The sequence below is a fragment of the Nomascus leucogenys genome, chromosome 22a (assembly GCF_006542625.1).
Source record: "Nomascus leucogenys isolate Asia chromosome 22a, Asia_NLE_v1, whole genome shotgun sequence".
NCBI lineage: Eukaryota > Metazoa > Chordata > Mammalia > Primates > Hylobatidae > Nomascus > Nomascus leucogenys.
In genome coordinates, this window is record NC_044402.1 from 39459415 (window position 1) to 39474008 (window position 14594).

The window sequence follows — 14594 nt, forward strand, 5'->3', positions numbered from 1 at the left end:
GGTGGAGAAACATTTTAGCAGGTTTTTTTATTTCTTTTCTTTTTGGCCTCTGCATAGCAGACAATGCAAAATTTATGCCCGACAAAGACACCTTATATTATTGCACTGAGCTCAAGATTTTGACCTGTTTAATCTGAGAGTATAACTTCCAAAAACATTTGTCTAGTTCTTCCCTTTCAGACTATCAATCCTTGGATTAACTGTTCCATCACCATAAACAACTGCTAGTCATAGCATTCCATCACCATAAACAACTGCAAACCTAAATATGCATTTCCAAAAGGTGTCTAGGTTGTTGGTTACCATGGAGCTATTTTAATTTAGTAAAGCCATTCAACGGAAAGTCATGTGAGACTCTTTTAAAACCTTGGCTGAAATGCCACAAACAGTGAGTTTTATCTCAACATCAGTAGAAAAGTTGACCGATTAAAAGTTGGCAGAAAAGAAATAGAGATAGGGAAGTTAGAAGGCTCTACATGTTAACTCTATAGTTGCAAGGTGTTTTTAAAAAGAGCTTGAGTAATGATCATTTGGGCTCTGAATTTTTCTTGATGTAATTTGCCCATCAATTTTTAAATTGCACATGAGAATAGGCCATAATATATGGACAGTGGGAGTCCCAGAAAACTTGACATGCTTTAATGTTTGAAAATTCTGTTTCTTATTAATTTCTCAAGAACAAAGAAAATGCTATAAATTCTTTCATAAAATATCAAGAATTTGGACCAGTGTTTTAGTTGATGGTGACCACACTAGTGGCTTTCAATTAGCTATCTTGCATACACCATCTAGAATGTTTATTTTTGCTCTTGGACGATTTTTAGAAACAAGTAAGGGAAAAGGGCCAAATCATTTACAGATGGGCATAACCAAGCCAAAATGGAACCAAGATAAGAGTGTTCACAAAACTTTTAACCCAGGCATGCAGATCAAACAAAATATTGAATTAGGCTTGCAAAAAGGACCAAAAGTAAATTTACCAGAAAAGATATGCCTTGTAATAACCAATGGTATGCTTTTTTTTTTTTTTTTATACTGGTTTTACATGTGCACAATGTGCAGGTTTGTTACATATGTATCCATGTGCCATGTTGATTTCCTGCACCCATTAACTCGTCATTTAGCATTAGGTGTATCTCCTAATGCTGTCCCTCCCCCCTCCCCCACCCCACAACAGTCCCCGGAGTGTGATGTTCCCCTTCCTGTGTCCATGAGTTCTCATTGTTCAATTCCCACCTATGAGAGAGAACATGCGGTGTTTGGTTTTTTGTCCTTGCGATAGTTTACTGAGAATGATGTTTTCCAGTTTCATCCATGTCCCTACAAAGGACACGAACTCATCATTTTTTATGGCTGCATAGTATTCCATGGTGTATATGTGCCACATTTTCTTAATCCAGTCTATCGTTGTTGGACATTTGGGTTGGTTCCAACTCTTTGCTATTGTGAATAGTGCCGCAATAAACATAGGTGTGCGTGTGTCTTTATAGCAGCATGATTTATAGTCCTTTGGGTATATACCCAGTAATGGGATGGCTGGGTCAAATGATCTGTTCAACCGAGGATCCCATCTCACATACATAAAGACCATCACATAATGATACCCTTAGGCTCAAAATAAAGGGATGGAGGAAAATCTACCAAGCAAATGGAAATCGAAGAAAGCAGGGGTTGGAATCCTAATTTCAGACAAAACAGACTTTAAACCAGCAAAGATCAAAAAAGACCCTTTACATAGTGGTAAAGGGTTCAATTCAACAAGAAGACTTAACTATCATTAATATATATTCACTCAACACAAGAGCACCCAGATTCCTAAAGCAAGTTATTAGAAACCCACAAAGAGACTTAGACTCCCACACAATAATAGTAGGAGACTTTAACACTTCACTGACTGTAGTAGACGGATTATCAAGGCAGAAAATTAACAAAGGTACTCAGGATCTGTACTCAACATTGGACCAAATGGATTTGATAGACCTTTACAGAACTCTCCTCATCAAACCAACAGAGTATACATTCTTCTTATTGCCACATGGCACATACTCTAAAATTGGCCACACAACTGTACATAAAACAATGCTTAGCAAATGCAAAAGAACTGAGATCATACCAAATACACTCTTGGACCACAGCACAATAAAAATACAAATGAGGACTAAACAAATTGCTCAAAACCATGCAATTACATGGAAATCAAACAATCCAATCCTGAATAACCTTTTTGTGTAAATAATGAAATTAAGGCAGAAATCAAGAAGTTCTTTGAAATTAATGAGAACAAAGATACAACATACCAGAATCTCTGGGACACAGCTAAGGCAGTGTTAAGAGGGAAATTTATAGCAGTAAACACCCACATCAAAGGTTAGAAAGATCTCACATTAGAAACCTAACATCACAATTAAAAGAAATAGAGAAGCAAGAGCAAACCAATCCCAAAGCTAGTAGAAGCCAAGAAATAACCCAAATCAGAGCTGAACTGAAGATTAAGGCATGATAAACCATTCAAAAGATCAATAAATCCAGGAGTTTTTTTTAAATTAGTCTAGCTGCTAGCTGGATTAATAAAGAAGAAAAGAGAGAAGACACAAATAAACACAATTAGAAATGACAAAGGGGATGTTACCACTGACCCCTCAGAAATACAACCACCAAAGATTACTATGAACACCTCTATGCAAACAAACTAGAAAATCTAGAAGAGATGGATAAATTCCTAGACACATACACCCTCCCAAAACTAAACCAGGAAGAAACTGAATCCCTGAACAGACCAATAATGAGCTCCAAAATTGGATCAGTAATAAATAGCCTACCAACCAAAAAAAGTCCAGGACCAGACGTATTCACAGCTGAATTCTACCAGATGTACAAAGAAGAGCTGGGACCATTCCTATTGAAACTATTCCAAAAATTGAGGAGGAGTGACTCCTCCCCAACTCATTCTATGAGGCCAGTATCATCCTGATATCAAAACCTGGCAGAGACAGACACAAAAAAAGAAAACTTCTGGCCAGTATCCTTGATGAACATTGAGGCAAAAATCCTCAACAAAATACTGGCAAACTGAATCCAGCAGCACATCTAAAAACTAATCCAACACAATCAAGTAGGCTTTATCCCTGGGATGTGAGGTTGGTTCAACATATGCAAATCAATAAATGGGATTCATTACATAAACAGAACTAAAGACAAAAACCACATGATTATCTCAATGGATGCAGAAAAGGCTTTTGATAAAATTCAATGTCCCTTCGTGTTAAAAACTCTCAATAAACTAGGTATTGAAAGAACATACCTCAAAATGATAACAGCCATCTGCGACAAACCCACAGCCAACATCATATCGAATGGGCAAGGGCTGGAAGTATTGCCCTTGAAGACTGGCACAAGGATGCCCCCTCTCACCACTCCCATTCAACATAGTACTAGAAGTTCTGGCCAGACTAATCAGGCAAGAGAATGATATAAAAGCCATCCAAACAAGAAGAGAAAAGTCAAATGATCCCTGTTTGCAAATGCCATAATTCTATATTGAGAAAACCCTACAGTCTTGGCACAAAAGTTTATTTAGCTGATAAACAACTTCAGCAAAGTTTCAGGATAAAAATTAATGTACAAAAATCACTGGCATTCCTATATATCAGCAACAGTCAGGCCAAGAGCCAAATGAAGAATGCAATTCCATTCACAATGACCACACACATAAAATATACCTAGGAATACAGCTAACCAGGGGGGCGAAAGATATCTACATAGAGAATTACAAAACACTGCTCAAAGAAATCATAGATGACATAAATGGGAAAACATTCCATGCTCATGGAAAAGAAGGATCCATCTTGTTAAAATGGCCATATTTCTCAAAGCAATGTATAGATTCAATGTTATTTCTACTAAACTACAAATGACATTCTTCACAGAACTAGGAAAAAAACTATTTTAAAATTCATGTAGAATCAGAAAGGAGCCCAAAGAGCCAAGGCAATCCTAAGCAAAAAGAACAAAGCTGGAGGCATCATGCTGCCTGACTTCAAACTGTACTACAGGGCTACAATAACGAAAACAGTGTGGTACTGGTGCAAAAACAGACACATAGAACAATGGAACAAAATAGAGAGGCCAGAAATGAGGCCACACACCTGCAACCATTTGATCTTCGACAAAGCTGACAAAAATAAGCAACGGGGAAAGGACTCCCTATTCAAATAAATGGTGCCAGGATAACTGGCTAGCCATCTGCAGAAGATTGAAACTGGACACCTTCCTTACACCATATACAAAAATCAACTCAGGACGGATTAAAGACTTAAATGTAACACCCAAAACTATAAAAATCTTGGAAGATAACCAAGGCAATACCATTCTGGACGTAGGAGGCGGCAAAGATTTCACAAAAAAAGACACCAAGAGCAATTGCAACAAACGCAAAAATTGACAAATGGGATCTAATTAAACTTAAGAGCCTCTGCACAGCAAAAGAAACTATCAACAGAGTAAACATAACCTATAGAATGGGAAAAATTTTTTTGCAAACTATGCATTTGATGAAGGTCTAATATCCAGCATCTATAAGGAACTTAAACAAATCTGCAAGAAAAAACAAAAACAAAACCAAAACAAACAACCCCATTAAAAAGTGGGCAAGGGACACAAACAGACGCTTTTCAAAAGAAGACACACATGTGGCCAACAAGCATATGAGAAAAAGCTCAATATCATTGATCATTCGAGAAATGCAGATCAAAACCACAATGAGATAGCATCTCACAACAGTTATAATGGCTATCATTAAAAAGTCAAAAAATAACAGATGCTGGCAATGTTGTGAAGAAAAGAGAACACTCATATACTATTGGCGGGAGTGTAAATTAGTTCAAGCATTGTGGAAAGCAGTGTGGTGATTCCTCAAAGACCTAAAAACAGAACTACCATTTGATCCAGCAATCTCATTACTGAGTATATACCCAAAGGAACATAAATTGTTCTACCATAAGGACACATGTATGCGTATGTTTATTGCAGCACTATTCACAATAGCAAAGACATGGAATCAACTTAAATGCCCATTAATGGCAGGCTGGATAAAAAAAAATATGGTACATATACACCATGGAATACTATGCAGACATAAAAAAAATGATATCACGTCCTTTGCAGGAACATGGATGGAACTGAAGGCCATTATCCTTAGCAAATGAATTCAGGAACAGAAGACCAAAAAGTGTATATCCTATCTTGTAAGTGAGAGCTAGATGACGAGAACATAAGGACACATTGAGGGGAATAACACACCCTGGGGCCTACTTGAGGGTGGAGAGTAGGAGAAGAAAGAGGATCTAAAAAATAACTACTGGGTACTGGGGTTAGTACCTGGGTGAGAAAGTAATCTGTACAACAATTCCCTGTGACATGAGTTTACCCATATAACAAACCTTCTCATGTACTTGTGAACCTAAAATAAAAGTAAAAAAAAAAATGAGAAAATTAAAAAGGAAAAAGAAAGAAAATTAAAAAGAAAAAAGAAAGAAAAGAAAAAAGAAAATGAAAAAAGATATGTCCTGCAGACAAAATGAAAATTCTAGAGAAGCCAGAATACTCAAACTAGAAGGATATTTGTACTTATACCAGAAAAGAATTGCTAGAAAATACAGTCTTTTATCCCTCCAGAGGGATGTAAGGTCCTTTATTTAAGGTGGCCTTATAACAAAATCAAATCCCAAATAAAGTCAAATCTACTATCAAAAGGAGGGAGGCTCAGCCTGAGAGAAGTCTCACTAGAGCAGAAAAGGTGAGCCGTAGAAGTGGAGAGCTCAAAGGGTTAACACATCAGTTCTGCACACTGGCGTAAGGCACACCGGTTCCAAGAATCACTGATTCCTTCCAATAGTGATTTTTCTTCAGATCCCAGTTGTGACACCATTTATGCCAACCTAAATAATGAACACAGAGAGAGCAGTCTAAAGAAAACATTTCCTATGATAATGATATCCCATTGAAATCTATACCTCTGTATGATATCTATACCTCTGTAACCCTACCCTATGTCAACAAAAGTGAACTGAGGGTGAGACACCCACTACACTAGTCTTGCTTGTGGACATCTGGACCAGGACAGTGGCTGAAACCCACATCTCTTCAAAGGTCGGAAAGGGTTATTGATTATTGGAGAGAGGAGGAATACCGGCTGGTGCATTCACTGTCAATTCCAATTTTACCAGATGGGGTGAAGGCACAATCTACTTATCAAGATCTTAGGAATTCTGATCTAAACGTTTCAAAATACAGTTACATTTTCTTACTTAGGGATCATCCCTGCCTCCATTATCTATAGTTGCAGCTCTGGTCCTGGGATCACTGCATCAGGTAGGAAAAATAAAGTTGAGGTGATGCAGGGGAGAATTGTTTGCTCACACCAACATCCTTCCCCATGGTAAGGTTTCTATAGTCATGTCATTATGCTCCCTCTCCTCTTATTCAGATCCCCTAGGACAATAGAGGAATCTATCTAGTGGAGACTCTCAGTAGCCCCTCCCATGTATAATTCGAGCACACATTTGTGAAGGTGTGTAAGCCAGCCTTTTATGCCTTTATTTTCCTCCATTTTAGATATCAAATTTTCAACTGACCATTTGAATTCTCTATCAAACCCTAACTCTAAGGATGAGACTATGTTGTTTGGTCTGAAGAAATGTGTCCTGGTTCATATTGGTACAATATCTTTTTCTCAGTCTTTTTATAGTATTTTTAACATTTCATCTACCACCGGTTATGCAAAACCCAATCCAGAGTAAGTGTCTTTTCCTGTCAGGACCCATTAATTGCTCCCAAGTCTACCCACACTGATCCAATGAAACTGACTTGCCAGCTGGGTTAAGGGCTTTTCCCCTCGGGAAATCTGTCCCAGAGCCATCTGCAGTCTGTCTCTCTCACTGGCACACAGAACAGATCTTGTTGGCATTTTCTGCAAGGGGAATATGTCTAGATTCAGCCCATCTCTGCATTGCTGAAGTACCACATCTACTCATTTCATGGACCCAGGTGGCCATCTCAAGCAAACACAACAGGATATACTCTTGCCAATTCTAATTGCCTTCTGACCCTAGAAAGGATCTCTTCTGATGAACATTATCATATTCTACTTTAATGTGTTCCTTAAATTCCTATAGTAATTTCCATGAGGTTGTGCCCCATACAGGCGTCTACTTAATAGGCCAGTGTTCCATTGACTATATAGCCAGGTCATGGGCTACTGTCATGAGTCAGTAAAAACCCAAACATAAAGGCTTTTATTATTACTCAATTCCCCCTTCACTGCCAGGAAAACAGCATGTGACTCAGTCCGTTGAGCTAATTTGTTATCTTTTTCAGTCAGAGTCTTTCAATCTGCCAGTCTTAGTGTGGTGGCCTTCCAAACAGGAGGCTATTCATCCACCTTGGAACTGCCATTCAGGAACCAAGCAGCTCTTTGATGGTTAATACAGATCTATTAACAGGGCACCCTCCAGGTGGCGACAGGACCCAGTAGCTCCTCAGGTGTCAATCCTAGAGGGAAAGAGTCTACCTGCTTGTAGATACAATGAGTACCTCTGTGTCCCCCCAGTAACATGTTTCTCTCATTTCCACTTTATTATGGAACTCTTCTGAATGCTGTCTTCCTTATTAGATTGTTTCTCTGACATAACACAAGACAATATCAGTATTTCAGGTTTCAGAAGCATTTTATGTCCTTCACTCATAGGGGCTGTTACCATTAATGTCCAATAGTAAGGTAGTAGCTGTTTCTCAAGTTGTGTATATCTTACTATACCATTTAGGAATATTTTGATACAGAATCCCAGTGGTCACCTATAAGTGGTACTCACAGGCTTTTGCAGTAATCTCCAGTCTGCATATAATAGGCATGAGTTACAGATACTTCCAAGATCATATATGGTAGGGAAGGACAAAATAAGCATTGAGAGAGGAACTACTTTTTGCAATTCAGCCGTGGCCTGCTTTTTTGTCCCTCATTCAAATACAGCATTCCTTGGGTAGTTTTATGGATAGCAGTGAGCAACATTTCTAGATGTGGAATACGCATCCTCCAAAATCTAAATAGACCAATGAAACATTGGATTTCTTTGTTTATTTCAAGGGGTAGTAATGAGATCAGTTTATTTGTGCTTACCAATGGAATGTCATGGGTGGCACCTGCCCAGGTTATTCCTAAGAATTCCACCATTTTGAGAGGCCTTGACCCTTGCTAGACTTATCAGCCAGCCTCTGCTGGTCATGTGTGTCACTGCTGCATTTAGGTCATTCCTCACCTGGCTTTCAGTTTCAGATATTATCAGGATATAATCAATATAGTGTATTATTACACTCAGAAACTGCTTTAATCCAAATCCCTTTTAACCAAATTATTGTAGTAGCTGGTAAATTTAAATAATCCTATAACAATGTAATCTTTCCATGTCAGGGCAAACTGCAACTGTTTTTTTTTCTAAGAATGACATAGAACAAAAAAAGCATTTGCAAAATCAGTCACTGAGTACCAGACTCTCCAGCCTGCTGTACTTTTTGTGTCATTGAAGCAATATCAAGCCTACTAGTGCTATGGGTGGCACCAGTTTATTCAAGCCTCAATATTCCACTATTAGTCCAGATGAGCCATCTGCTTTTTTCACAAGCCATACAGAGCTTTGTATAAAAAATTCATGGATACCAACACTTCAGCTTCTAACATGTCATTGATTTCTTTTTGTGCACCAGATGTCCTATAATATTTCAAACTAAAACCTATGAGGTCTTGAGCAGCTCTAGTTGTTCCCAATTAGCATGTCCCATCAAGACTGGCAGACTTGACTCAGGGCAGACTTAGATGCTTTCTGTTTTACAACAGTAGGTAGGGAAAGTGTTCCATAGTCAGACTAATACCCATACCAATAACACATTTAGATACAGGAGACATGAAGTCCCTCCAAACATTCCAATTCTTTTTTTTTTTTCTACTGGACAATTTCAACAACAGAAATGTAAAACATTCTAACTTATATTCGATCTTTCACCTTAATCCCATGAGCCACTGCATGTCTGTGCCCTCCCAATCTAATTGTAGCTCCCATTAAGACTTCATTAACAGATTTTGAAATCACTATGTATTGGTGTCCTTAGTCAAGGAGTCCTAGAAAAATCTTCTCTACTCCTGGTCATTTCACCCTACATGTGTATAAGGCCTTGAGTCTCCAGGTGGGATACAAAACAGAAGACCTAGTCCTCTAGTCTATCTTCATTGTGATTAATCTGGCAGACCGTTGTGACAGGTAATTCAGATTTCTCATTGTCATCTTTGTCCTTTGTTGTTGTTTTTTAATTCCTCAAAACAGGGGTAAATAGAGCAGAGTTACTTAAGGTCCTTTAATATTGAGGGGTCAGGAGGGTTTCCCATTGGCCCACCTAACTTCCACAGTGTTGCATTAAGACCTTTGTTTTAACCCCATCAATGTCAGCTTTATTCATTCCATTTCTTCATTATTTAAATATTTCCACTCTGCTGGGACATGTCCCTTGACTCTTCCATTTGTCTTTCCTCACTTTCTTGTGAATCACCCTAATTTTCTCAGCATTTGTAAAGCCCATAAGGGTAAGCTAAGATAACACATCTGATGAGGTTTCTCTTACCATTGTTTGATTTTATAGCAGTAAGATTATATGCGGTCCCAGGCAAAAGGGTCCCCCTTAAATCTTCGTATTTACCATGACGTGGGTAAGGGCTATATTTCGTGGATAAATAACCTGATCATTATAATGTTAATCCAACTTGGCTTGCATATGAAGTGTATCAGCTCCTTTATTTGGAAAATTCCATTGGGCATTTTTTTTTTTTTTTAGTAAAACAATCCCCCTTCTTAATGTAAATACATTTTACAGTAGCCTTTATCCAGTCCTCCAGGCTAGCTGTACCTGCTATGTGTCTGGATGATACACATCTACAATGTTCAAAAGAGAGCTGTGGATTTTACAGCAACCCAAACATGTTCTTCTAATCTGCAGTGTTCAAAGCCAAGGATGCTGCCCCTATGTTAGTCATTTTCACAATCATTTCAGTAAAGGCTTTACAAAAAAAATGATGGTAATGATCCACAAAATGAGACAAGTCTTTCACACTATCCCCTAGTTTCTGTAGTTTCTTGGTTTTACCCTCCCTCCACCTGGACAACCTTCCCGGTGACCAGAGGTTGTAGGCATGATGTCTGTTGTCCCAGCATAATTTGTCCCTTATTTCTTATTATTTTGCATTTTCTTGCATATCAAGCAAGCCAACTCCATGGGAGCTGGGTCTACCACTTCTAAATTTTATTGATTACTTTTGCCACTCATAACTGATCACAGTGCAGCTATAGTTCCATACCATGGATGACCAGATAGCCACCCAGAATTAAAGGTTCACCAATCCCTGCCCTTATTTCCTTTCTCTATCCAAATCACATAGTTCAGTGAGTCAGGGTTGATCTAGTGAATCCTGGTCCAGAGGCCAACTGCAAAAGTTACTTAACTATGAAGTTGGGAGAATAAATCATAAGACCCCCTCACTTCTGACACCAGTTGCAAGTGTGAAGATCCCTAGAGCACCCTCAGTTTCAGTCATTCACTAGAAAGACTAACAGAACTCACTTAAATCTATTATACCCACAGTTACAATTTATTACAGGCAAATAATACGCATAAAAATCAGCCATGGGAAGAGACACATAGGGCAGAATCCAGGAAAGTTACCAAATATGAGAAGCTTCTTCTCCCCATGAAGTAAGGATAGCATTGCTTTCCTGGCACAGGTGCATAACAATACACACAGAATACCAGCAATGAGAGATGCTCATCCAATCCTTGGTGTCCACAGTCTTTACTGGGACTCATATAGGCATGCTTGACTTCCCAGTGGCTGGATGATGTCAGTTTGCAGTCCCCAAGGAAGTCAACCACTGTGTGAGGTAAAGCCCCCACCCTAAATCACATTGTTGGTGGGGCTCAAAGCCCCTACCATAAATCACGTTGTTACTGTCTGGCTCACCTAAGACCCCAAGGCAAGCAAAGCCACTCCCAGGTGGGACATTCTAAGGGCTTAGAGACCACCTCCCAGAAGCAAAGCGGGGGGAGGGGAAAGAGGTCAGACATCTTTTGGGCAAGGTTAAATTTTTAACTACATAGCAATCCTCAAGTGTTATTTAAAAACAAGTAGGAAAACTACAGAACACAATTTAATAGTATTTTCCTCCTTTTTCACATAAGCTTATGGCCAAGTAAAGGATCCTAACTCTAGCTCTGGATACAGTATTTGGCTCATTCTGGGAATCTGACTTTGATAAGAAGACGAAGAACTTTGTGAATTGAAGTAAATCACATGAGAATCACTGACCTGACCTAGAAAAGTTTGGATTTCTGTGAAAGAGTATTCTACCACTCCTAAATGAATATGCATTTGGCTGCAGTTTTCCACTTTTCACATAGGAGAGTGAGCTTTCTCTTGTTTGAACAACCATCAAGAACTGGGATATTATCTCATTTCAGGTGAAAATGGTATTCATGTGTGCTTATCACAAATTCAGTATTCAGGATTCAGTATTTGCACAGAGGAAAAGCAAGCATAAGTTTTAGATGAAAGACATAAATTTTATTATTTATTTTTAACTTCAAAAATATTATTTTCTATGCACATATGGACCTATAAAAGAGATCAAGAAATTAATACATGTGTATAATACATTTATAACTGCCAGACCTTTATTTGAGTCTGGTCATGTTACTCAGTGAGAAACTTTTTTCTAAGTCTTAATAAGATGTCTTACACTATATTTTTATTTATATGGCTTTGGCTTGTGATTAATTGCTTTGCTATTCAATACTGGCAAAATTTTTATATAGTAAATAACATTAATTAAAATAAATTTATAAAGCTTATTTAAATAAATCTATCAAGACAATCTTTCAAAAAAAATTCCTTTTGGTTTAAGCCAGTTATTTAAGGGAAATGTATTATGTTTGTCTCAAGAATTTTTTAAATTTGTGAAAAGGAAAGAAAGATTAATTTCAAGAAAGGTTTCCAATCTTGGAGCTACCTGATTATATTCAAGACAGATTGGCTTAAAAAATTTGTTAGCTTTAAATAGCAGAAATAACTACTCTTGCATGTATCATATGCCATGTCCCATACCTCATCAGCATGTCTTATACTATAAATAAAACTTTGAAGTCTACTTGGATAAGATTTTTTGAAAATCAGGTAGGAATTTATTAAAAGGAAAAACTGAGATTTTCTTACCTACATTACTGACTTGCAGTAGAAGGGTTATTCTTTGTGGGGTGGAGGGTAGGGGGACCACACAAAAAGAGCAGGCTGATAAATTGGCTACCGTAAATAGATCCATAGGAAAATGTCACTCCTTATAAAAAATTGCACGACAAATAATAGTAGGTTATTATATCCATAGCTTACTGTCATAGTAATGACCCATAGCTTTAGATGTAATTATGTTTATGCAGGGATTCCTGGAGACCTGAAAATTAACTCAAGCACTCCTTCGAAGTAGAAAGATTGAGAATGGACTAGAACCTACTGCCACTATGTCAGTGTGACTTGGGTTTCTGTGACTTCTCGTTTGCTCACGTTCTGATCCCCGAGGACTGTGAAGAGCAAAGGTCTACTGACCACTGACCCCAGGCCACTCAAAAGGCAGGATCCGTTATGACATCGTTTTGCACAAGCAGAGCCCTAGTGCCCAGTTGGGCATCAGCTCCACTGCAGGATTGAAACATGGCTGCTAGTCTCCCTGTATTCTTATGAGTGCCTTCAGTCAAAAAGTGCAGAATTGCTCTTACATGAGGTAAATATACCATGTGCTGATTAAAAAAAATCTCTGAGACATATTAGCATGAAAAACAACTTATCAAATGGAATATAGTGTGTAAATACATTTATGCAAACACATTAAGCTATATAGTTACTATTATGCATCACTTAACCACCAGGAAAATTTTGAGAAACCTGTTAGGGAATTTATTTGTGCAAACATCAGAGTGTATTTACACAAACCTAGATACATAGCCTACTACACACCTAGACTATATGGTATAGCCTATTGGTCCTAGGCTACAAACCTGTATAGCATGTTACTGTACTGAATACTGTAGGCAACTGTAACACAAATCACTAGGTGATGGGAATTTTTCAGCTCTATTGTATGTGTGGTCTGTCATTGACAGAAATGTTGTTACATGTGGGCTGACTGTAAATGAGTTTCTGTGATTATGTATTCCAAGACATAGAGGTGAAGTTAAAGGTTATGATATTGTAATATTAATTATAATAAGAAACATTTATTTTGGTCATCTTCCCTGGTCAGAACTGGACAGAGCTCGAGAAACCGTTGTAATTTCCCAAGTAATAAAGGTGCTAGGAGCATATTTTGTTCTAATGAGGTGACTCTTGCTGGGTTCCTTAATGAAGCCTGGTCACCAGGAAGATCAAGGCATGGTTAGAAGCTTGGAACCCTCCCTCATCCCCTGTCAACAGGTAGGGGAGAGGAACTAGAGACTGAGTTTATAATTGATCATGCTTACGTGACAAAGCCTCCAAAAAAATCTCTAAAAGACAGGATTCAGAGAGTATCCATGTTGGTGAACACATCCTATGTGCTAGGAGGGGGTTGCATTCCAACTCCATGGGGACAGAAATTCTGTATTCAGGACCCCTCCAGAGCTCTCTCTATATATCTCTTCATCTGGCTGTTTATCTGTGTCCTTTATAATATCCTTAATAATAAACTGGTAAACGTCTTCCCCTGAGTTCTGTGAGCCATCATAGCAAATCATCAAAATTGAGGAGGGAGTTGTGAGAACCCTCCATTTGTAGCCAAGGCTGATAGAAGTGTGGGTAACCTGGGGATTCACTACTTGAAACTGGCATCTGAAGTGGGAGCAGTCTTGTGGGACTGAGCCCTTAACCTGTGATGTCTGCACCAACTCCAGGTAGTTGGTGTCACAGTTGAATTATAGGATGCCCAGTTGGTGTCCAGAGAGTAGCAGAATTGGTTGGTATCAGGAAAACTCCCACACATTTGGTCACAGAAGTGCTGAAAGTGTTGCATGTCATAGAGAAATGCTTTCCTTTCCTCTTTACGGTAAACTGGGGAGAGAACGGAAGGAAAAAAACTTCCTTCTTTAAAAGCCATGGAAAGGAAAGGAATTTTAAGAAAAATAAAACTCTTAAATATAGCAAATGGGATGACAGCTGCTGTATGCAAAATGACAAAATTAACAAAGTAATATACCCATTATGTGTACAGCAATTTGCAGTTATCAAAAAATTTTCATATATAATGCATGTGTGTGTATATATATATGTATAGATTATGTAGATTATATAAATGTGTATGTGTATATAAATTCTCTTCCTGAAGATAGAATCAACTGGTTCTTCCTGGGGCAAGAACACTGAGTTATAGCTTCAAGACCTGAGTCATATTACTATTTGCTCTGAATTTAAAAGTTAAAAAGTCAAACAGATTTGCAAGACTAGGTTCCAATGAGTTACTTTGTCAAGGATGCAAACC